This window comes from Carcharodon carcharias, chromosome 10 (assembly GCF_017639515.1).
Source record: "Carcharodon carcharias isolate sCarCar2 chromosome 10, sCarCar2.pri, whole genome shotgun sequence".
NCBI lineage: Eukaryota > Metazoa > Chordata > Chondrichthyes > Lamniformes > Lamnidae > Carcharodon > Carcharodon carcharias.
In genome coordinates, this window is record NC_054476.1 from 153,362,566 (window position 1) to 153,388,991 (window position 26,426).

General features: G+C 43.9%; 1 protein-coding gene across 11 annotated transcripts in view; it reads left to right on the forward strand.

Moving 5' to 3' along the window:
* Nucleotides 1-26,426, forward strand: part of ksr1a (kinase suppressor of ras 1a) — a 197,307-nt gene that overhangs the window by 105,744 nt on the left and 65,137 nt on the right. The gene's annotated exons all lie outside the window — the stretch shown is intronic.

Below are 26,426 nucleotides of genomic sequence, written 5' to 3' on the forward strand. Positions count from 1 at the left end.
AGTAGAGTCTCTGTTTAACGTCTCATCGACAGGTAGCACCTTCAACAGCACAGCACACTCTCATTACTACACTGGACTGTCAGCCTTGATTTTTATGCTCAAGTTTCAACCTTGAACCCATGACCTTCTGAGTCAAAGGTGAGAGTTTTAGCCCTGAGCCACAGCTGACAATTTAAGCTTCAATTTTGGGTGCTGTGTGACCTCAGTAAGATCCGTGGATGTATCCTTTCCCAGGCTGCTGCTGGTGTTAAATCTATACCAAAAACTGGTGATCGATATTGAAGCAACAATTTGATTTCAATTAGCATTATGGTGCAGAGGAACGTAAAATTAGATTTAATTGATCTGCTTGAACTACAGCAGTTGACATTTTATAGTTAAGTCAAGATAGAACAGATGCACTAGAAGCCACTCAGTTAAAATCCATTTAACTTCGTCCTCTTTTCACTCCTATCCCTCCCCATTTCTGCCCCGCCCCAGTTACTGTTCCATTTCATTTTGAAGTGTATGTAAACTATCAGATTAATGGCTTTGTGGTGCATTCTGTGCAGGGCCCTTTTAAGTGCTGAAAACTGAATAAAATATTTGTTTTACAATAAACAGATCCCATGTTTATGTCCTAAAGTGCACAATGATGTACCATGTATCATGCTATTTACTGATAATGTAGCTGTTTCTTTCACTTTTTATAACTCTTTATTTTTCTCTCCTAACTTGAAGGTGATAGCTAATATAGGGAGAGAAAAGAGCAAGCTTAATAGACACCAGGTGTATGCATGTTCTGTGCTCTCTTGATGTGTCCTCCACTGTTTCACCTGAGTGTTTCTTTTTAAAAAAAAAGTTTTGAACCTAAACAAGCAAACACTTGTTGGAGTATTTAAACATGAAGGACATAATAGTTGACATAACCCAATATCTGCAAAGTACACTTGCAGCAAATGACTCTTGGAATTGGAAGGTAGCATAAGGTTTTTGAGGTATAGTGCCTCGTTACACCCTAAATCAGATAATCTAGCTTGGATCAACCATGTGTTTTCTCTGTCTTTTATTTTAGTACCATATCATGTAGTGCATCCACCCAATGTGCTATCAATAGATCTATTTTCTGAACATTTGGGTTTTTTGGATTTGTTCATCTAACTGACCACTACATTTTTGCACATCTACAGCTAAAGCCTCAAGTTGTAGTGTTTATATGTTAAGACGTAAGCAAAGTTGAGACTTTTTTTCTCATCTAAATAAACTGCAGTAATTTACTGGAATCTGTAAATATGGTTTGGCCTTCCAAGTTTGCCAGCAGTGAGGAAGTCTGTTTGACATGAGCTGCAAGTCATCTAAAATAGAAAGTCGATGTTTATGCAGAGGCTGAGTAGTATGTTGCTGACATGATTGCAAAGTTTCAATAATGAATCGTTTGGAATTATTCTAACGTGGGGTGACCCTATTCTCTGCAACAATAGAAGATTACGATAACATATTCAACACTAATGCCAGCTGAAGCTGCCATCAAAGTAAATTGGTTGTGAACATTTTCACAGATTTTTCTTGACAAAATGGGACAATAAACATTATAAATAAGTAATCTTTAAAAAAAAATCCTATGATAACTGAGAATAAACATGGATAATTTTGGTTCCTGAAGAATGTGCTCATGCAAAGCTATGGTTAGAGAGAGCTTATCTTCGAGAAGTGCCATAACATTTAGTAACTGCCTCACCTACCATGGCACTGCCCACATAATCTGACACTTAGTTATGATTCGTGAATGAGAGAACACTGTTTAACCCGGCTAGTCCTTTAATGCCACTGCTCAGGTAATTCCTGTGGGCTAATGGTTTCAAGAGGCACACCCTGAGGTTAATTAGAGGTTAATAGTTGTGGGAAGTTTCTGTTGATTATATGCTGCTCATAAATCTCTGCTTCCTGCCCTTGAGGAGAAGCCACATTGTTAAGGTCAGTTAAAGCATCAGGAAGTGAATGGCTTTCTTTTCATACATTTGACACATTATATGTTGCAGCACCGTAGATTAAAGGTGTGCATGTGTGTATGTTATACATGTATATATTGTGATTAATACATTTGTGTGTATTATTTAAATTTATATTTTGTGTGTATATAATTAGAGCTAGGTTTAGCATCAGTGGGTATGCCAATCATTATTAACACCTTCATATCTGTTATGTGCTTCTGTCATTTCTTTGCTTCCATTTATTCCTTGTTATAAGTCTGCTTACATTAGCTTGGTGGGTGGGATAGATAATCTAGGCTGCCATTAATGTGTAACTGTTAAACAGGAAGTGTGGTTCTGCGGAATGGAACTAAAAACTGTTAATTTGTCACCACTCCTTTCCAGCAAACTGCAAGTTTGGGCATGTTCATGTCTTTTATTCATGATTTTATACTTTTTTGCTTTTATGTAATATTTAGCTTTCTATTTTCTCTTCTTTCTTCTAGATTGCACAAGCTGAAAAGGTGTTTTTCAACTACAGTCTTTAGCAGTTCAGTAGTGTAGTATGCATTTGTGCTACTTCCTGCCTCATTATTCTCTTCCATGCATGCACATTCTCTCTGTCCCTCTTTCACAAAAGGAACAATATGGGAAGGAATTTCCTTTTTTTTTTGGCTGGTCTTCCTTCTAGGAAGGTAGGCCACTTAGCCCCTTGAGCCTGTTGCAAATTCGGTTCAGACTATAGTCCTCCATTTTAAAGATTCCCAGCTGTGAACTGTGAAGTCTGGATTGAACTATGTGGCTTGGATCAACACCCAGTTACTGTATACTTTGTAATGGAGATGTAGAATGCTGGTGGAATGCAAGATGAAAAGTGAAGGGTGATTAATGGTATGGTCAAATGCATCGAAGAAATACACATGAGTAATTAGCTTTATATGGGTACAAACTCCACTCAAGCTAGGTTCAAAGTATGCGAGATTTAAAAAATATATATACCACATAAATTAATACAACAAGCTGTTTTTTTTTAAAAAACCAACAGGATTGGAAAGTGCAGGAAACACTCAGCAAGTCAATCTGCATCTGATATCAGCTGTATATCCCAAACATTAACTTATCTGTTTTCTCTAGAGATGCTGACTGACCTGCTGATTGTTTCAAGTACTTTCTGTTTTTGTTTTATGTACTGGCAGTGCTTTGTTTTTGGTATTAAATTGTGGAAAAAAGTGGATTAGGCAGAATAGAAAGGAAAACTTGAGACTAGAGGAGGCAAACAAAGGGGAGGGGAAGCAGTGTTTAACCAATGACAAGTTGCACTTTTGCTGATATTGTGCTTATCACTGCATTTCATTGTCTCTGCACCAGCCAATTATTAATGTTTTTTCTTTGACCTCTTCGATAATTACACTCATTTTTCAGTGTGGTTGCATTTTACCTTATTAACCTCTTTTTGTGTCAACACTTCTTTCCTGTTGCAGTTCTACACAAATTAAAATGCTTTTTGATTCCATCGGGTTTTTGTGTTCTCGGAACATTTGTCAACGTAAATAAACGTTTTTCCTTATTTCAAATTTAGCTTTTCTCTTGGCTTAGTGGTAGCAGCCTTGCGACCGAATCAGAAGATTGTGAATGCAACCTTTTTCCAAAGACCTGAGTACAGAATCTAGGCTGTCTTTGGTGCTGTACTGTCAGGTGCCATCTTCTGGGTGAGAACTAAAACCAAGGCCCTGTTTACCCCCTCAGGTGCCTTAAAATTGCATGACACAATTCAAAGAGGAGTAAGAATGTTTCACCCAGTATCTTGACCAACATTTATCTGTCAATCAACATCATTAGAACCATAGAACACTACAGCACAGAAAACAGGTCATTCGGCCCTTCTAGTCTGTGCCAAAATATTATTCCGCTAGTCCCATTGACCTGCACCTAATCCATAACCCTCCAGACCTCTCCCATCCATGTATCTATCTAATTTATTCTTAAAATTTAAGTGAGCTCGCATTTACCACGTCAGATGGTAGCTCGTTCCACACTCTCACCACTCTCTGAGTGAAGAAGTTCCCTCTAATGTTCCCCCTAAACCTTTCCCCTTTCATCCTAAAACCACGTCCTCTCGTGTTTATTTCTCCTAATCTAAGTGGAAAGAGCCTACTCGCATTTACTCTGTCTATACCCCTCATAATTTTGTAAATTTCTATCATATCTCCCCTCTTTCTTCTACGCTCCAAGGAATAAAGTCCTAACCTGTTTAATCTTTCCCTGTAACTCAACTCCTTAAGACCCGGCAACATCCTAGTAAATCTTCTCTACACTCTCTCAACTTTACTGATATCCTTCCTGTAGGTAGGCGACCAGAACTGCACACAATACTCCAAAGTTGGCCTCACCAATGTCTAATACAACCTCGCCATAACATCCCAACTCCTATACTCAATACTTTGATTTATGAAGGCCAATATGTCAAAAGCTTTCTTTACAACCTTGTCTACCTGTGGCGCCACTTTCAGGGAGCTATGTATCTGAACTCCCAGATCTCTTTGTTCCTCCGCACTCCTCAGTGCCCTACCATTTACTGTGTATGTCCTACCTTGGTTTGACCTTCCAAAATGTAACACCTCACACTTTTCTGCATTAAATTCCATCTGCCATTTTCTGGCCCATTTTTCCAATTGGTCCAGATCTCTCTGCAAGCTTTGAAAGCCTTCCTTGCTGTCCACCATGCCTCCAATCTTAGTGTCATCAGCAAACTTGCTGTTCCAATTCACCACATTATCATCCAAATCATTGATATAGACAACAAACAACAATGGTCCCAGCACAGATCCCTGAGGCACAACACTAGTCACAGACCTCCAGTCTGAGAAACAATCATCCACTACCACTCTGTCTTCTCCCACACAGCCAATTTCGAATCCAGTTTTCAACCTCTCCATGGATATCAAGTGTCTGAACCTTCTGAACTAACCTCCCATGTGGGACCTTGTCAAAGGCATTATTAAAGTCCATGTAGACAACATCCACAGCCTTTCCTTCATCTACTTTCTTGGTAACCTCCTCGAAAAACTCTACAGGGTTCGTTAAACACGACCTACCATGCACAAAGCCATGCTGACTATCCTTAATCAGCCCTTGGCTGTCCAAATAATTATATATCTGATCTCTCAGAACACCTTCCAATAATTTACTTAATACTGACATCAGGCTCACTGGCCTGTAATTACCTGGTTTACTTTTGGAGCCTTTTTTAAACAACGGAACAACATGAGCTACCCTCCAATCCTCCAGCACTTCACTCATGGCTAAGGACAGTTTAAATATTTCTGCCAGGGCCCCTGCAATTTCTACACTAGTCTCCCTCAAGGTCCGAGGGAATATCATGTCAGGCCTGGGGGCTTTATCTACCTTTATTCGCTGTAAGGCAGCAAGCACCTCCTCTTTAATCTCTATATGTTCCTACTGCTTGTTTCCCTTCTTTCCTTATACACTATGCCAGTTTCCTGAGTAAATACTGATGCAAAAAAACTGTTTAAGATCTCCCCCATCTCGTGAGGCTCCACACATAGATGACCACTCTGATCTTCAAGGGGACCAATTGTGTCCCTTACTATCCTTTACTCTTAATATACTTGTAGAAACCCTTCAGGTTTACCTTCACATTATCTGCCAAAGCAACCTCATGTCTTCTTTTTGCCTTCCTGATTTCCTTTTTTATTATTTTCTTACATTTTCTATACTCTACAAGTACCTCATTTGCTTCTTGTTGCCTATACCTGCTATACATCTCTCTTAACCAGATCGCCAATATCCCTTGAAAACCAAGGTTCCCTATGCCTGTTAACTTTGCCTTTAATCCTGACAGGAACATGCAAACACTGCACTGTCAAAATTTCGCCTTTGAATGCCTTCCACTTACTGAACACATCCTTGCCAGAAAACAACTTATGCCAATCCACTCTTCCTAGATCCTTTCTCTTTTCCACAAAATTGGCCTTTCTCCAATTTAGAATCTCAACTCGAGGACCAGACCTATCCTTATCCATATTTAGCTTAAAACTAATGACATTGTGGTCACTGGACCCAAAATGTTCGCCTACATATACTTCTGTCTCCTGACCGGTCTGGTTCCCTAATAGGAGATCAAGTATTGCATCCTCTCTCGTTGGTACCTCTATATATTGATTTAGAAAACTTTCCTGAACACATTTGACAAACTCCAAGCCATCCAGCCCTTTTACATTATGGGAATCCCAGTCAATATGTGGAAAGTTAAAATCTCCTACTATCACAACTTTCTGTTTCTTACATTGGTCTGCTATCTCTGTACAGATTTGCTCCTCCAATTCTCTGACAATTGGGCGGTTTATAATACAACCCTGTTAGTGTGGTCACACCTTTCCCATTCCTCAGCTCCACCCATATGGCCTCTGTAGACGAGCCCTCCGGGCTGTCCTGCTTACGCACAGGTGTGATATTTTCCCTGTCTAGTAATGCTACTCCTCCCCCTTTCATCCCTCCCCCTCTATAATGTCTGAAACAACGGAACCCCGGAACATTGAGCTACCAGTCCTGCCCCACTTGCAACCAAGTCTTACTAATAGCAATGATGTCGTAATCCCACATGCCAATCCACGCCCTAAGCTCATCTGCCTTTCCGACAATGCTCCTTGCATTGAAGTAGATGCACCTGAGAATATTTCTATCACATACGGACCCTTGATTTCTGTCTATACATGCATTCCTCGCTTGACCTTTATCCTCCTCCACCTCACTATCTGCTCTAACACTCTGGTTCCCCTCCCCCTACAAATCTAGTTTAAACGCCCCGGAGCAGCACTAGCAAACCTACCCGCAAGGATGTTAGTCCCCCTCCAGTTCAGGTGCAAACCGTCCCGTCGGAACAGGTCCCACCTTCCCTGGAACAGAGCCCAATTGTCAAGAAACATGAACCCTCCTGCACCATTTCCTTAGCCACGCATTTAGCTGCATTATCCTCCTCCTTCTAGCATCACTAGCACGTGGCACGAGTAGCACCCCTGAGATCGTATTCCTGGAGGTCCTGTCCTTCAACTTAGCACCTAACTCCCTGAACTCTCTTTGCAGGACCTCCTCCTTCCTATCCACGTCAATGGTCCCTACATGGACCACGACATCTGGCTGCTCACCGTCCCTCCTGAGAATACTGAGAACTCGATCCGAGATATTGTGGACCCTGGCACCAGGGAGGCAACAGACCATCCGGGATTCTCGATCTCTCCCACAGAACCTCCTATCTGTCCCCCTAACTATCGAATCCCCTATCACTACTGCTCTCCTCTTTTCCCTCCCTCCTTTCTGAGCTGAGGGTCTAGCCTTGGTGCCAGAGACGCGACCACTACAACTTATCCCTGGTAGGTTGTCCCCACCAACAGTATCCAAAACGGTATACCTATTGTTGATGGGAACGGCTACAGGGGTGCTCTGCTCTTTCTGTCTATTCCCCTTCCCTCTCCTGACATAAAACTGATAACCTGGTCATTTATTCTATTGCTGCTAAAATTAGAACAGTGAATACACTTCAAAAGGACTTGAGTGACTCTGAAATGTTTTAGGACTGAGGTCATGAATGTGGCTGTACAAATGGAAATTTCTGTGCCTCAATATTGGTTTCTTTTGTTTTGGCGGCTGGAGGTAGGGCAAGGGAAGGAGGGAAAGACAGACCAGTTCTGCTTCTTGCTCCCTATTTGGCTAAAAGGAGATATAGACTATAATGATTGATTTGCTCTGTAATTTGACCTTGGTCCTTACAGTACCTCCCTGATTCAATGGGAATTTAATTAATCTTAGAATTCTGTGACAGCACATTGGTACATCAAAAAATGGTGTAAATTATTCTACAATTTTAGTTAATCTGGATCAGTGTATGTTTTTTATATATTAATATCAAGTCATAAACTATCAAGTACATATTTTCCTTTCGTGAATATAATCAATTAAAATTTTAAAAGGTCATTGTTTAAAGGAGTGCATTAATTTAAACTTCTGGTTCAATAATTTTTGGAAGCCCGAAACATTGGCGAATAGAGCTAAATAAGTTGATGTCTGCCAAAAAATCAAAAAGCATCACTACTCAAGTGTGGAATGGACAGTTTGCATGTTTAGTTGTCCTTCAAATGTAAAGGATGATTTTTCTATCTAGATTGCTCTCTGCACATCTCTATACTTCACCAGTGAACACATTGTAGACAAGGTTACGTAAATATCCTAACAAATCCTATTCAATTAGCTAGTTTAAATTCAAATGCTTTAAAATGAAGCCTTGGTCAGTCTTGTTAAGTTGCATTTTTCAGAATATACTTACAATTAAATGTTAATGACAATAATGAGTAATTTTGATAAAGTATTCTGTGTATATTTTAGAATGGACCTCATGGTTTTTAGCCCTGGACAGTAGTGGTATTGTCACTGGACGAGTAATCCAGTGACCCAGGGTATTGCTCTGGGAAACTGGATTCGAATCCTGCCATGGCAGACGGTGACATTTGAATTCAGTAAAAATCTGGAATTAAAAGAAACCATTGTCGATTGTTGTAAACACCCATCTGGTTCACTCATGTCCTTTAAGGAAGGAAATCTGCCATCCTTGTCTTGTCTGACCTACGTGGGACTCCAGATCCACAGCAATGTGGTTTACTTGTATACGCCCTCTGAAATGGCCTAGCAAGGCAGTTGTATCGAACCACTAAAAAGCCTAAAAGGAATGGAACTGGATGGACCACGTAGTACCAACTTAAGCACTGGGAACAATAAAGTTGTTCCTGCAACGTCTTCCTCACAAACACCTGGGGGCTAATGCCAAAATTGGGAGAGCTATCTTACAGACTTGTCGAGCAACAGCCTGACACAGTCATATTCACAGAGTCATACCTTACTGACAATGTCCCAGGCACCAACCTCACCATCCCTGGGTATGTCTTGTCCCACTGGCAGGACAGACCCAGCAGAGGTGACAACACAGTGGTATACAGTCAGGAGGAAGTTGCCCTGAGAGTCCTCAACATCGACTCTGGGCCCCATGAGGTCTCATGGCATCAGGTCAAATATGGACAAGGAAACCTCCTGCTAATTGCCACATACTGCCCTGTCGTCTCATCGCGCCCCACCCCCCTATCCCCAGCCGATAAATCAGTACTCCTCCACAGGAGGAAGCACTGAGGGTGGCAAGGGCACAGAATGTTCTCTGGATGGGGGACTTCAATGTCCATTACCAAGAGTGGCTCGGTCAGACTCTGCAATCTTGTTTTGCGGTGATGCTGAAGGACATAGGACGGAATTGTCCCAGATTTGCACACAGTGTGACAGTGGGTGGGGAAAAAGTAGTTTTACCCACCGGCTGCAATGGTAGGTTTATGCGCTGTACCATCGTATTCCCACCTCATTAATTATGTAGCCACAGGAAATGTGCCCTCTCACTGGCGGGCGGCCTCTAATTTGCCTGCCATACCGTTACCTTGCAGCTTCCACACACGGCGCAACATTTAAACTGCGGCCATGTGCACATTTCTCAATTCTTGCATCGCAGGGCTGCTCCAGTGAAGACATGGCCCCAAAAGCCAAGAAGAGTGCAGCTCCCCCCGATTCAGTGACGCATCTCTGGATGCCACAGAGGCCTGCCGTGATGTCCTCTACTCCCCCGCTCTGGCTGCTGGAGGCCCATCAGTCTCACCGCTCCGGCTTGGGAGGCAGTGATAGAGGTGATCAGTGCCAGTGCTGCACACAAGGTCAGCCATCGAGTGCAGAAAACCGATGAGTGATTTCATCTGTGCTGCCAGGGTAAGGTAAGGATCTTATCACTCTGAACTCACACACTTACAAGGCCATCGCACATTCACTGGCATCTCACTCTCTGTCAGCTCAAGAAACATCACCACTCGCGCTCTCTCTCACACACCCTCACATCGCCATTCGGCTTCACCTCCTCTGGAGCCTCCTCAGCCATCATCATCTTGAGGCCACTTGAACAGATCAACGTGTGCCCCCACACAAACCCTGGTATACAGCCCTAGCCCTGCGGTCATTGAAAAGCCACATATACCTTACAGTTGGTCTGGTATGTGGAGACCTGCCTGTGAGCACCCCCCCCCACCCCCAAAATGATGTGGTGCTGCCTGTGAAGTCTGGTGCTGATGATCGCAAGTGCTGCCCTGAAGCAAGGTAGGCAAACAAACCTTGAAGTCCCGAGCGAAGTGCAGCTCTCCAGGTGCATGTTGCTTATGTACAGTTGGGAAACACATGGGTATGCAATCATGCCAACATGTCCGAATGATCCAATGTGGGGGGATGATTCCAGTGAGCAGGGCTTCTAATGAGATCCTAAACTATTGAAATTAGGTTCCCGACGTGTGGTGGCGGGAAATTAGGTCTGCCATTGACGGGTGGAGTGGACGATCGCAAATTGGTTTTGCGGCTGCATGAAATCGATTTTTGGCCGTCTCACCATGATGCTCTCCCCACCTACCGTTATACCTGCCCCCATCGGGGCCTGAAAATTCCATTCCTAGTTGCTAGACTGTGCCTGCTAAGGGAGCCAACAAGATGGAAAAAGATACTTGACCACATCCTCAACAACCTAACCTGCCTGCCATAGATGCACCTGTGTATGATGGTATCGGTTGAGTGACCATTTCGCAGTCCTTGTGGAGTTGAAGTCCCGTCTTCACATTGAGGATACCCTCCATTGTGTTGCGTGACACTACCACATGCTAAGTGGAATAGTTTTTGAAGAGATCTAGCAACTCAAGTCTGGGCATCCATGAGGCGCTGTGGGTCATCAGTGGCAGCAGAATTGTATTCGAACACAATCTGTAACCTCATGGCTCAGCATATTCCCCCACACTATCATTTCCACCAAACCAAGGGATCAACCCTGGTTCAATGTAAAATGCAGGAAGAAATGCCAGGAGCAGCACCAGGCATACCTAAAAAATGAAGTGTCAACCTGGTGAAGTTACAACACAGGATTTATTACATACCAAACAGCATAAGCAACAAGTGATAGACAGAGCTAAGCGATTCCACAGATCTAGCTCTGCAGTCCTGCCACATCCAGTTGTGAATGATGATGGACAATTAAACAACTCTCAGGAGGAGGCGGCGGCTCCACAAATATCCCCAACCTCGATGGGAGAGACAACACATCAGTGCAAAAGATAAGGCTGAAGCATTTGCAGCAATCTAAAGCCAGAATTGTTGAGTGGATGATCCATCTTGGCCTCCTCCAGAGTTCCCCAGCATCACAGATGCCAGTCTTCAGCCAATTCAATTCACTTTACATGATATCAAGAAATGGCTGAAGGCACTGGATACTGCAAAGGCTATGGGCCGTGACAATATTCTGGCAGTAGTATTAAAGACTTATGCTCCAGAACTTGCTGCACCCCTAGCCAAACTGTTCCAGTGCATCTACAACACTGGCATGGCAATGTGGAAAATAACCCATATATGTCCTGTACACAAAAAGCAGGACAAATCTAACCCGGCCAATTACTGCCTCATCAGTCTACTCTCTGTTATCAATAAAGTGATGAATGGGGTCATCAACAATGAGCAGTTTATTGCTTTGCAATACCCTGCTCACTGATGCTCAGTTTGGGTTCCGTCAGGGTCACTCAGCTCTTGACCTCATTACAGCCTTGGTTCAAACACGGACATAAGAGCTGAACACCAGAGGTGAGGCGGGAGTGACTTCCCTTGACATCAAGTCAGCATTTGACTGAGTATGGCATCAAGGAACCCTAGCAAAACTGGAGTCAATGGGAGTTGGGGGAAAACTCTCCACTGGTTAGAGTTGTGCCTTGGTTATTGGAGGTCAATCATCTCAGTCCTGGGACACTGCTGCAGGAATTCCTCAGGGTAGTGTTGTAGGCCCAACCATCTCCAGCTACTTCATCAATGACCTTCCTTCCATCATAGGGTCAGAAGTGCAGATGATCGCTGATGATTACACAATATTCAGCACCATTAATGACTCTTCAGATACTGAACAGTCCATGTCCAAGTGCAGCAAAACCTGGACAATATCCAAGCTTGGACTGACAAGTGGCAAGTAACAGTTGTGCCACACAAGTGCCAGGCAATGACCATCAACAATGAGAGAATCTAACCATCACCCCATGACATTCAATGGCATTACCATCACTGAACCCCACACTATTAATATCCTGGGGAGTTACCATTGACTAGAAACTGAACTGGACTAGGCTGCAGGAACAGGTCAGAGGCTAGGAATCCTGCTGCGGGTAACTCACCACCTGGCTCCCCAAAGCCTGTCCACCATCTACAAGGCACAAGTCAAGAGTATGAATACTCCTCGCTTGCCTGGATGAATGCAGCTCCAAAAACACTCATGAAGCTTGACACCATCCAGGACAAATGGCCCACTTGATTGGCACCCCACCCACAAACATTCACTCCCTCCACCACTAAAGAACAGTGGCAGCAGCGTGTACCATCTTCAAGTTGGACTGCAGGAACTCACCAAGGCTCCTTAGTCAGCACCTTCCAAACCCATGACCACTACCATCTAGAAGGACAAGGGCAGCAGATACACAGAAACTCCACTGCCTGGAAGTTCCCCTCCAAGCCACTTGCCATCCTGACAGAAATATATCACAGAATTACCTGGAAAAACTCAGCAGGTCTAGCAGCATCGGCGGAGAAGAAAAGAGTTGACGTTTCGAGTCCTCGTGACCCTTTCATGAGGACTCGAAACGTCAACTCTTCTCCGCTGATGCTGCTAGACCTGCTGAATTTTTCCAGGTAATTCTGTTTTTGTTTTGGATTTCCAGCATCCGCAGTTTTGTTTTTATATCTGAAATATATCACTGTTCCTTCACTACTGTTAGGTCAAAATCCTGGAGCTCCCTACCTAACAGTGCTGTGGGTGTGCCTACATCACATGGACTGCAGCAGTTCAAGAAAGTGGCTCACCACCACCTCCTCAAGGGCAATTAGGCAAAGGCAATAAATGCTGGCCGAACCAGCAATGCCCAAATCCCATTAATTAATTTTTTTAGAATTTCCATGTAGCCTAATCTAACTTCACTGTCTGCAACCCATAGTGTTTTGTGGTAACAACTATCATCGGTTATTGTGTAAACCTGTCTGGCTCATTAATGCTCTTTAGGGTAGGAAATCTACCGTCCTTAACCAGCCTACACGTGACTCCAGACCGACATCAATGTGCTTAACTCTTAAAGGCCCCCTGAAATTGCCTAGCAAGCCACTCAGTTGTACCAACCACTATAGAAAAGTTGAACTGTAGTAGTTCAAGAAGCTGGCTCAGCACCAACTTCTCAAGGGCCATTAGGGATGGACAACAAATACTGGTCTGGCCAGCGATGCCCACATCCCATGAAAAAATAACGAGATCCATTGTCCATTATATTTTTTTTTGTGCAGTCTTGTATCAACTGTCTTAAAAATCCTTTTAAACCACATCTGTATTTTCAGTATCTGACCTTGTGTATTAATTTGACAAGGTTGATGAAACATCACCGACCTTTTAGAAGCCTACGTAGCACACATTCCTCTAAGTAATTAGTAATTTCTTCTGTAATCGGCGTTGTTTTGCATGGAGGATTCCCGCATACCCAAGGCGATAATTTACAGCCAACTGAGCATCAGAATCTGCACCATAGGGTGTCCCAAACTTAGGGCAGAATTTTTTGCTCAGCGCACAGATGAACGCCTGACATGCTCGAGTGTAAAATAGCGTACGGATGACATCGGGCGAGCGTCCCGACGTCATCGCGCATTCGTGCGATGTTTCGCTCAGGCGTGCGCAGGTGCCGGAGCTGCGCCTGCCTTTAATTAAGAGGCCAGTTAAAGCCGTTAAAAAGGCAATTGATGCTGATTTTTTTTTTGTTTCTCTTGTGACTTTGTGCTCGTCGCACGGGCAAAAACAGGCATGCAGCCAGTCAACAACTTCAACAAACTCATCCATGGGTGGGATAAAAAGGGTCAGCAGCATTACCAGTGAGAGTAGTGAGGAGTTGGGTGGATAGTTTGCTGCTGCTGACTTATTGGTATATGGCAGCTTCATCTCTGTCTGGAGCTTTATTGTTAACATTTCCAGCCTTAATTTCAGGACTCCTTGTTGTCCCCAAGGACCTCAGAGAATTCAGATACTGTGGACCCTTCCAGGTATCAGACAGCCTTCCCCTACCCTGGTAATGTGGAGTGTGGTCTCCACTGGTGACACCGCCTCTGAGGAGGAAGAAAGAGGCAGAAGGTAGAGGAGGCCAGGTGTCCCTATGCAGCTTCCAGGAGATCGACCTGTGGGAATAGGGGCGCAGGGTCAGCTGGCAGTCCAAGGCAGAAGGGGCCGCAGAAGACTCCATTATCCTGCTGCCAGGGTGTACAGGCGGTGATGCAGCTACCTCAATATGTCCGAGGTGCAATGCTGAAGGAGGCTCCGCCTCTCAAGGGAGACTGTGACCTCCATCTGTCAGATGATTGGGCCTGAGATCAGCTCCAACTGTGTGAGTGGACACCCCATGCCAGTGGCTCTGAAAGTCACAGTAGCCCTCCCATTTCTATGCTTCCGGCTCTTTCCAAGGGACAGTGGGAGATCTGTGTGGAGTCGCCCAATCAGCTGTCCATAGTTGTCAAGCTGGTGACAGAAGCTCTGTTCAGGCGGATATTGACTTTCATTTCCGTATGGACGAGGCCAGCCAGGCTGAGTGAGCCAGTGGCTTTGCAGCGATTGCTGGGTTCTCCCGCTTTCAGGGTGCAATCGACTGCACATATGTGGCCATCAAGGCGCCAACAGGTCAGCTGAGTTCCTTCGTTAACAGGAAGGAACTCTATTCCATGATGGTGCAGATGGTGTGTGACCATAGGATGTATATCCTGCAAGTCTTTGCAAGGTACCCTGGCACTTCGCATGACACTGACATCCTGAGACACTCCCAGGTGTCGAGGGTCTTCAGTGCTCCAGCCCAACTGGCTGCTGGGTGACAAGGACTATCCCTTGAAAAGGCGGCTTATGACGTCTCGCTGCCACCCAATAAAAGAAGCAGAGAAGCAGTATAACGGGAGCCATGCATCCACAAGGACGGTGATAGAGAGAACCATATGTCTTCTAAAGACTTGCTTCTCATGCCTGGACCGTTTAGTGGGGGAGCACTACAGTGCCGCCCAGAGCAGGTGTCACTGATAATGGTTGCATGCTGCACTCTCCGCAATCTGGCACAGGCAAGGGGGGACCCACTGGAGGAAGAGGATGTTGACGCAGCTGTCCAGGCCACAGATGATGACTCTACTAGTAAGTCAGAAGAGGAGCACAGAGTAGAGAACACTGAGGGTGTGCAGGCAGACCGCTGTAACCCCCAGGAAAGCAGGGACACCAGGGCTCCTTTAGCTAGGCTGCCAAATAAATACTAGCTCCTCATGCCAGGGCTGCTGCCTCCATCCTGGATGTCTAAAATGGGCTTTTCCTTTGACCCCAAAGTCTACTCAGTATCTGTGCAATAATGTTTCAAGCCACCATTGCAGCACCCTGCACTACATTAAATAAAAAACTTGTCATACTGAGGCCATTACAACAAAAGAAAATTTATCTCATGTTGACAGTCAAAACAAATTAACAGAACCTACTCTGGTCTTCAACCCAGACCAGTTAAAATAAACAAAATGTTGCACAGCAGAAGATTACCCATGACTAGTCCTCTGGTGCTCATGTCGCCTTAAACTTGAGTTTGTGAGTGCTACATCTTGATGTTCCCCCATCACTGGCACTGGCATTGGAGACAGCTTGCTGACTTTGCTGTCCTTTTGGCTTTGATGACCTTGGTGGTCATCCTCTGGCCAGTGGAGCCTGCACTGGCCCTGCCCGGGAGGGAGCAGCCAGTTTCATGATTGGCATCTACCCAGTAGCCACAGCCTCATCAGATGCCATGATCACTGGCAGAGGGGCGGAGGTGCTGTTGCCATCATCCAGAGCACCTTGAGAGGAGCCCGCAGAGATGACAAGCATCTCGTGCTCTGTCATTCTGGACCTCCCTGCTCTCCATTGATGGACGGGCATCTAGCTGGGATAATGGGTGCCTCATCCATCTCACACATGGACACTGACCATCTGAGGTCATTGCCTGTGTGAGGGCTTGCAGGTCTGAGCACAACCTCAGGAAACGCTGATTCTGTTGCTGGAGCAGCCACTCCGTGAGAGTCGCCACTCTCTCCATGGAGGAGGCAGTGCGCTTGGCCAGGAGGGTTAATGTAGTGCTCATGCTCTGCATGGACTCCACCATAACGGAGACCATGGCTTGCATTTCTTCATGGATCTCCACCAGATCCTCCCACACATTCCATTGGACGTCCAGCATCTGCCGCCTATTGGATGACTCCAGAGGCTCATCATCTGCCTTCGATTGAGCATCTTCCTGGCCTCCAGCAGTCCTCCGACTGCTGGCGCCCTGCGCACTCTCTGCCTCTACCTGCACCTCAAGTGAATTTGAAGTGCCCACACTGCTGTGTACTGACATTCCAGCTGAAGATCTAATGCCCACCAAGGTGCTGGTGCCTGGTTCAGAGAGTGCGTGTGATGCAGGTGCATCTGGAGCCTGACGGTTCTCTGATGTCAAGGATGGGTCTTTGGGGTCCTGCGATTGGATGTGTGGTGGCAAACCTAAGGGAGAACAACAACATGCCATTAGTTTAAGTCATCACACTGTTACTGTGTATTGCCAGGCACCCTCGTGAGACCATGGAGATCTGCATCATGGTGCCATTGTTTTTCAGTGATCAATGGGACACAAATATTCTGATCGATAATAATGCAGTCAAAAGTCCAAATCGAAATGTTGTACCTAGCAATGGTATGGCTGCCACGAAGCATGGAGGCAATATGCCTTTGAAAACCTCACCATTGCCTTTCCCAATATCTGGAGGCACCAACTCCATAAAACTAAAGCGACCACTTGCAGAAGATGGAGAGAGAGATGTACCAGTAAGTTTTAAAATTTACTGTTTTTAGCAGACCCAACAGGATATTGCAGACGTAGAATGGAATCCCATTTTGAGGCTCCCATCAATGATGAGACTACACAAGAATGTTTGCACCATCTAAAACTCTCACCTCTGCGCACTGTACTCTTAACTATGTCTGACACCCCAGCCTCTCAATGGCCGGTTAACCGAGGTGCATGCCGGCTCTCCAGCTCAAGGGCGTCCTGCTCATATCTGGTTAGGATTAGGAGGTTTGGGGGGCCAGCCCTTAACGCTTCAACACTCTGATCCATGCCAACCTGGTGCTTGCCCTTCCAGAGCGCAGCAGGTCATTAAACCTCTTGCGGCACTGGACTCAGGTGCGCCGCACTACATCATGGCTGCTGACCAGCACTGGCACCTGCTCCCAAGCTCTTTTTGTTAGGTGCAGTGGCCTCCTCCTTCCATGCCTGGGGACAAGGACTTCCTCCTGGAGGACCACAAAGCACTCATCAGAAAAATGGGTGGGGGGTTCCCCGAGTGCCCACCCAATCTGCCCTCCTGCCTGGCGTCTGCAGCCGCATTTGTATCCATAATTTTTACTCTCCTGACAACACCAGAGAAGTCTTTGTTGCCAGCAACCTTCCAGGGCCCGACTCTGCTGGTTTTAAATCAGCCACCAGGTTGCCATTGGACCCAGCGGCCGATGGGCTCCCACCCCCACCCACCCCTTCCCGGCCATTGGGGAACTACCATTCACGTTCAGCAGGCCTTAATTGGCCCGCCAGGTGATTTCCCAGCCATTCCCGGGGCTGCCGACTGCGCCCACCCGCCAACCTCAAAATTCTGGGCTTAGATATTGAGAGATTCTGAAAGCCAATCTTAGAATCTGTAAATTGGACACCACTAATTGGGGGGATAGAAACAGCTCTGGGCGGATCCAAATGGCAAGTCTCTGTCTTCAAGCAATCGCAGCATTTGAGGAGAACAGTCAGGATCCTGCAGGCCAAGTGAAATTTGATTAAAATTTTCTATTCAGTTCTGGAACCCAGCTTCAATACATTCTCCTTTATTCTTTATTAGAATAAAATTGATTTGTACTTCAATTGCTATGCAGCTACTCCTGCTGAAAAGTGCACATGTGCTTGTGATTGCCGAGTGCCAATTGGATTAAGCTCAGCTGTTAGACCATCTATTTATGAATGGCCTGTAGACACTCACTGAAGGCTCTGCTTGTGGTGCTATCTGGAAAATGCAGAATGCGCTGTTGCCAAGATGGAGTTAGGCTGAAGTTTCCACAAACTCCTTCGCATAAGCAGTAGTATAAAGAAAGTCATGCAAAGCTTTTACATAGTTAATTGATTGAAATCACACTTTAAACAGTCTGCTCTGTCCTGCAAATAAGTATTATGCACTTGAAGAGTCGATCAATTGATTGAATTTAAACCAAGTTAAACCAATCTGAAATAATTGCTGCTGCTGCTGCAGCAAACCTGGGCTTTGATTGACTGCTGATCCTTGCAAATCGGTGATTAATGATCAGGATTCATGATGACTAAGGGTTCCTGTCACTGGATAAATTGGGTGCAACACACCGACACCACTCCCGTCCTGGAACAATGGGGCCTTTCTTTCTGACATGAGAATGTGGCAAGTTCTGTGGGAGGGAACCGTTTGGGCAAAAGGACCAGTATGAAAGATTGATACTCCAGTGTAATGTGGTTAAGGGAGCAACTTGCTTGCATTTCAAATTCAGAGATTTTTCGCACTGTTTAATTTGATTCAGCCCAGAGTAAGCTGTTATCTGGACTGTCCCCCAGGCCAGTGTGCTTACGCACATCGCTGTGCATAAAGAATGGTTACTTGGGCAAAGTACTGGAAGAGGTTGTTGAACTGTGGTTCAGCATGAGTCAGCCTCTTGTGAAATAGAGGGAAGAAAATTTTATAACTCTCTCCAAATTGAGAGAGAAGATCTTGCCTTGATATAGTGCCTTATCACAACTTGAAGTCCCCAACACTTCAAAGACAGTGAATGGGTTTTTGAAGTATGTTTGTTATGGAGGCAAACTCAATACCAAAGCTATACATGAGTGAAAACAAAGATGGGATGAGTAACCAATTGAACTGTTTATAATGGCATTGGTCCCGCCAGGGTTATTGGCCAGATCACAGAGAGAATTCTTCATGACATAGTATCAAAATCTTTTACATCCATGCCTCCTTGGTTTAACATTTCAGGCAAAATTATGCATTGTAGTTTAGCTCACCCACTCTGCCACATTCCCATTTGGACTGGGACATTTGTGTAAATCTGTAATGCGATATCAAGGTAATAATGCACGGGTCACTTGAGCAAATATTTATTAAAAGTGTACTAATCATTTACCAATATGAGGTGGGGCTAGGCTGAATAACTAGATTAGTTTGAAGCCCATATTTATTATTTTCTTCGATAAATATGTAATAATGATTAACTTGCCAACAACAACAAACAAGTCTTTAGAGGCAGAGAAGTGGTTACCTTTGCAATGAGAAAGTTACATACATAGTTTACAAGGTTATGGATCCTGGAACTTTGATGATGTCAGTTGTGCACCATGGAAAACTCTCTGGGTATTCCCATAGAAAATGTCTCAGACCAGTTCCCTGAATTTTGGGTGAGTTATTTCTGAAGTTTGGATAATGTGCTTCTATAAAGGCAGAGTGGTGCATAATTATCACGCAGATCTTGTTGCTGTGTTTATTTTTGAGTCAGAAACAGAGGATCACTCCTAATTATATGCATGTGCTGACTCTTCCACTATGAAGAGCCCCAATCTATTTTTATGCAATGACTTTGCTTGATTGAAATTGAAAAACAGTGGTGTTCAAGTTACTGTATAGACTTGTCTTTTATTAATGACCTGCCCTCATTATTGTTTCATTATCATATGTCAATGACCTTGAGTCTTGGAGATTAAATACAGTTGTAGCTGTCAGCCTGTTTTTAAAAATTTATAACAATTGTTATACATTACAGTTGAAGTATTTCAACATCCTAGATTATGGGTTAAAAGGCAATTACTGGATGATAAAACTTTTAGACCTCTTCCCTGACACTTCAGCATATGTTTTTAATAAAGGGTGCAATTATAGTGTGTATGTTTCTACAAAATGGAACAACTCCTACAGACAATTTACAAGAAATGTTTCAGGTGAATATCCAATGCATACCTTGAAATTCATAAAGGATACTCTTAATGTCATGGGATGTTTCACTATGTTAAAGGTGCTATGTAAATGCAAGTTGTTATTGGAGATTCACTGATGACATGGCTGTTTCTGTGCAGCTTGATCAATACTCATTCAATGCCGTCATGCTTACTCAGTTTCCTTAGAAAAGTATATATTGCTATCAGAAAGTCTGACTAGGTTTGTGGTGTAGATTTCTGAGAAAAAGAATAAAATTCAATCTTTTCTTCATACGCTGCTTGTGTTTTGATTTGTCCTTTTTCCCTCTCTTGACATCTGTCTTAACTGCTTGAGAAGGATGGCTAGATAACTACTGTCAGTCCTTTAATCATTTGGTTGTTAGGAAGTGTATGCTGGAATAGTCCTGGGTGACTGGTCCACACAGCTCTCCCTTCCACTTGGGAAGCACCAGTCAGTGTCTTTTCAACATCTCTGCTCAGTGGTGCAGTTCTAACTTAGAACATTATTTTTTTGAATTGTGGTTAAAATTTGATGACACTCCTCCTCTTAGTTTCTATATTTAAAATATTGACGCCTGATTTCTGGCATGCTCGGCAGAAAAGAATAAGTAATTTTATTCTCTCCACCATTTTCATGCTGTGTGGCAAACGGCACCGTTGATTACTAAAGGACATGTCACCAACAAACACAACAACTTATATAACGTCTTTAACGTAATGAAACACCCTGAGATGTTCACAGAAACATCATAAAACAGAATATAACACTGAGCCACGTAAGGTGATACTGTATTAGCTAATGGTCAAATGACCAAAACCTTGTTCAAAGGGGTGTTTTCAGAAGTGTCTTAAAGTGAGGTGGGGAGGTGTAGGGAGGGTATTCCAGAGCCCAGGGTTTAGGCAACTGTAGGAATGGCAACCAATGGTGGAGCTAAGATTGGGGATATTCAAGAGGCCAGAATTAGCTGAGTGCAAATATCATTTTTTTGGGACTGGAGGAGATAGGGAGGGGTGAGGCCATGAAGAGATTTGAAAACAGTGGTGAGAATTTTAAAATCAAGACGATGCTTAACTTGGAGCCAGTGTAGGTCAACGCGTGGAGGAGAGGATTTGGCGCGAGTTGAGGCTTTGGCAGCAGAGCTTTGGATGATCTCAAGTTTGTGGAGGGTAGGATGTGGGAGACCAGCCATGAGTGTATTGGAATAGTCAAGCCTAGAGATAACAAAGGCCAAGTATGAGGGTTTCCGCAGTAGACCGGGTTTGAAGTTGGGCAATGTTATAGAGGTGGAAATAGGCAGTCTTAGTGATGGTGCACATGTGAAGTCAGAAACTCATTTCAGTTAAAAGTGGCATGAAGATTGTGAACACACTGGCTTTTAAAAAAAATGTTTTATTCGTCCCATAGGATGTGCACATCGCTGGCTAGGCCAGCATTTATTGCCCATCCCCAATTGACCAACACAAAAACAAAGATTCACAGGCATAAGCATGTTACTGCATTGCTCAGGATTGTTTCAAAGCATTTCACAAGATATTAATTACTTTAAAATACATTAACTGCTGTGTAGAAAAATGCATCAGCCATTTTGCGCGCACACAATTTCCATAACAATGAATTGAATGACAAGTTGAGGCGTTTTTGGCTGGATTGGTTGAGGGAGGAATATTAAAATGAAAATAAGAAGATTATGTCCCCTAGTGTGTGTGCACCCTGTGATGGACTGGCGTCGTGTCCTGGATATACCTTGCCTAGTGCCCATTGCCTGTCGGGATAGGCTCCAACTCCCCACAAACCTGAATCAGATGAAGGGGTTCTGGAAGAATGAGCGAGTGAGGATTCTATGCTCTAGTCAAATATTGTCATGAAGTTTTTTTTTACTATCCCACTGAGCCAAAAGAAAAGGCATGTGGTTTACTATTTTTAACATCTTATCTGCAGGATACTCTACAAATAATGCAGAACACCCTCAGTACTGCACTGTGGTGTCAACTTAAATTGTGTTGGGGGCCTTGAAAAAATATAGAACATTGCAGAAAAGAGGGACATATTGCCAAAGCTTTTTGTCTTGCACACACCAGGATAAATGCAAGTATGCTAAATTTCAAACAATCACACCAATTTTGACTACAGGAGAAAAGGATGCTGATTGGTTGACGGTTCAACTCTGACCAAAGTGCTGCCATGGAGAAACTAATGGGGAACTATAGGTTTTCCAAGCTCCTATGTAATTGAAAAAAGGTGCAAAGCTTGAACACTTTCCTTTTGTTTGCACAGAACGGGTCTCTGCGTATGAATATATGTTGCTTCTAGCAAATGTAAATGTGTCACATTATGACCCGACAGATTATCTTAAATTGGTTGCTAGGGTAGCTATTAATGCATTCAGGGTAATGCGTTGCCAGTTATGTATGCTGTATGCCCCAATGATTGTAGTGTAAGGGTGTTTGGCATAGCAAGGGTTAATGTGGGACTGGAGAACCGTACCGCCCACATTGTGATGTAGAGGATCACATTATAATAGACTGGGCATAGAAGAGCCTGGGAGAAGTTGGAATGAAGATAGCACTTGGATAGGGCTGTACCTTGGAGATATGTATATGATTGTGTGTTAAAATAAATAGTTCATGTTCAACCACAAACCTCCAGACCTTTTAGTGAAATACCTAACAACTTTACAACATGGTGGCAGCCAATGAACGAACCCAGATTCCCAGAGAAGCTGGTGAAGGCCCCCGGAATCTGAAAAACTCAAGGAACGGCATCCTGGCCTGACTGACATGCGCCTGAACCAAAGGCACACATGGAGATAGTCTAAAAAGAAGCTCCATTGCAGACAAATGGGCCGAAGGACAGAAGAAAAATCCATTGTGCAGCTAAAGGACTCCACCAGAGCATGTGGAGGTCCACTGTGCATCCCCATTGATTGCAGAGTCAAAGGAGCTAGCAAGGGTGAGCAAAAATTCAGTACAAAGGTTAAGCTAGCCTTTAACTGTATTCAGGGCATTGTTCAGGCAGAGCAATCTATTTCTTTAATCACCGTGACAGCCCGGGTTCAGAGTCGGTGACATACCACGTGGCGGCTGAGCTCTGTTGGAAACAATACAAAAAAAAAACGGGCAAGAGAAAGGTTTCTGCAGCGCCATCTTTGAAACAGACACAACATTCAAAGATGTACTCCCCTGTGCTGAAAAACAGTTATGGATAATAAATCAACCCTACCAGATCAGTTTGGCTTGATACAAGGGCCAGACCATGCACAGAATTGGGGGCTTTGATGAAAAAAGATTTTCAAGCTACATGATATCTTCAGGATTAGATAAGACAAAAGCTGAACAAGTGAATACACTACTGTACTCAGTCGGTCTCATAACCGATGACATCACTGTGAGACAAGGAGTAAATGAATCTTCAGATAAGTTTGAAGGTGTTCTGAAGTCCTTCGATGCCAATGTAAATTTCAGAAATAATAAGATTTTAGAGCAAGCAAAATTCAACAAGTGAGTCCAGCAGCCCGGAGAGCCAGTTGACTCATTTATCAAAGAGTTATACACATTGGCTGAAGGCTGTGACTACAGCAGCCTTAAGTCGGAGCTCATAAGAGACCAAATAGTAATCGGAGTAGAAAACTCCATTGTGCAGCTAAAGGACTCCACCAGAGCATGTGGAGGTCCACTGTGAATCCCCATCGATTGCAGAACCAAAGGAGCTAGCAAGGGTGAGCAAAAATTCAGTACAAAGGCTGAACTAGCCTTTAACAGTTATCAGGGCATTGATCAGGCAGAGCAATCCATTTCTTTAATCATCACAGCCAACCCAGGTTCAGAGTCTGAGTTGCCCTTTCATAGGTATTACTGGCAAAAGACTAATACCAGGAATGGGTGGGTTGTCTCATGAAGAAAAATTGAGCAGGTTAGGCTTATTTCTGCCAGAATTTAGAAGAGTAAGAGGCGACTTGATTAAGACCTTTAGGATCCTGAGAGGTTTTGACACAGTAGATTTGGTGAGGATGTTTCCTCTTGTGGGAGAATCTAGGACCAGGGGTCATGATTTAAAAATAAGGGATCGCTCATTTAAGTCTGAGAAATTTTTTTGGAACACTCTTCCCCAAAAGGCAGTGGAAAAGGAGCCTTTGAACACTTTTAAGGCAGAGCTAGATAGATTAACAAGGGGATAAAAAGCTGTCGGGTTAGGCAGGAATGTGGCGTTGAGGTTACAATCAGATCAGCTATGATCTTACTGAATGCTGGAGTAGGCCGAGTGGCCTATTCGTGCTCCTAATTCATATGTTTGTATGTATGTTCGTATCTAAGAAGATCTGACCCTAGAAAAAGCCATCCAAATGGTCATGCAGTCTGAAACCTGCCAACCACACTGGTCCATTTAAGATGGTACGGTTAGGCCGTGGTATAGAGCAACCCCAGCTGTCTTCATAGAGCAACAAAGGGGTAGACTCCAGGCCGAGAAAGGCAGTACCCAAACTGACCACAAGATGGTGGGAGACCATGTCAGTATTGTGGATCCAAAAGATATCATGGGCAAGAGCAATGTCAAGCCATCTCTGTGCAGTGCTTGAACTACAACTGGCTGGGACACTTTGGAACATACATAAGAACATAAGAAATAGGAGCAGGAATAGGACATTCAGCCCCTCAAACCTGCCCTGTCATTCAATAAGATCTTGGCTGATCTGCCCCAGGCCTCAACTCCTCTTTCGCGTCAGCTCCTCGTAGCCCTCAACTCTCTGATATTTCAAAAATCTATCTACCTCCTCTTTAAATACTTTAAGTGATCTAGACTCCACAGCTCTCTGGGTTTGAGAATTCCAGACATTCACTACCCTCCGAGAGAAGAAATTCCTTCGCATCTCAGTTTTAAATGAATGTCTCCTTATTCTGCAACTATGTCCCCTAGTTCGAGATTCCCCCACTAGTAGAAACATCTTCTCAACATCTACCCTGTCAAGCCCCCCCAGAACATTGTACTTTTCAATAAGATCACCCCTCATTCTTTAAACTCTCATGAATAAAGGCCTACACTGTTTAGCACCTGTTGACAAGCCAACTCCTTTAGCCCAGGAATCTGCCTATTGAATCTCTTTTGAACTACCTCCAATGCCATTGTATCCTTTCTTAAATACGGTGACTAAAACTGTACACAGTACTCCAGGTGTGGCCTCACCAACATCCTGTACAGTTGTAACAAGACTTCCATATTTTTAAACTCCAACCCCCTAGCAATACAGGCCAAAATTCCATTTGCCTCTTTAATTACTTGCTGCACCTGCATGCTAACCTTTTGTGTTTCATGCACAAGAACACCCAGATCCCTCTGTGTTGCACTTTTTTTTGGAGTTGCGCCCCATTTAAATAATAGTCTGCCTTTTGATTCTTCCTGCCTAAGTGCATGACCTGACACTTTCCTACATTAAACTCCATCTGCCAAGTTTTTTTCTCACTCATTCAACCTTTCTATATCCCCTTGTAAATTCCTTAGGCCCTCATCACAACACGCCCTCCCACCTATTTTTGTATCGTCAGCAAATTTGGATATATTACACTCTGGCCCCTCCTCCAAGTCATTAATATAGATAGTAAATAATTGAGGCCCAAGGACTGATCCTAGTGGCACTCCACTAGTTACGTCTTCCGACCTGAAAATGACCTATTAATCCCGATTCTTCTGTGTGTTAACCAATCCTCAATCCATGCTAATACATACTCCCAATATCGTGCAATAACCTTTTATGTGGCACCTTATCGAATGCCTTCTGGAAATCCAAATACACTACACCTAGCTTTATCAACTCTGCTTGTTATATCTTCAAAGCACTCTAGCAAAGTTGTCAAACATGATTTCCCTTTCACCAAACCATGATGACTCTGTTTGATTGCATTAAGCTTTTCTAAATTTCTTGTTCTATCTTCCTTAATAATGGACTCTAGCATTTTCCCAATGACAGATGTTAGGCTAACTGGTTTATAGTTTCCTGCTTTTTGTCTCCCTCCCTTCTTGAACAGGGGTGCCACATTAGCGGTTTTCCAATCCACTGGGACCCTCCTGGAATCCAGTGAGTTCTGGAATATTTCGACCAATGTCTCCACTATCTCTGCAGCCATTTCCTTTAAAACCCTTGTAGGCAGGCCATCAGGTCCTGGCGACTTGTCTGTCTTTAGCCCCATTAGTTTGTCAAGTACTTTGTCCCTCATGAGAGAGATTGTTAAAAGATCTTTCCTCCTATTAGCTCCTTGCTGATCTGATATCTTTGGGATGTTTATAGTATCCTCCACTGTGAAGACCGATGCAAAATATTGGTTTAAA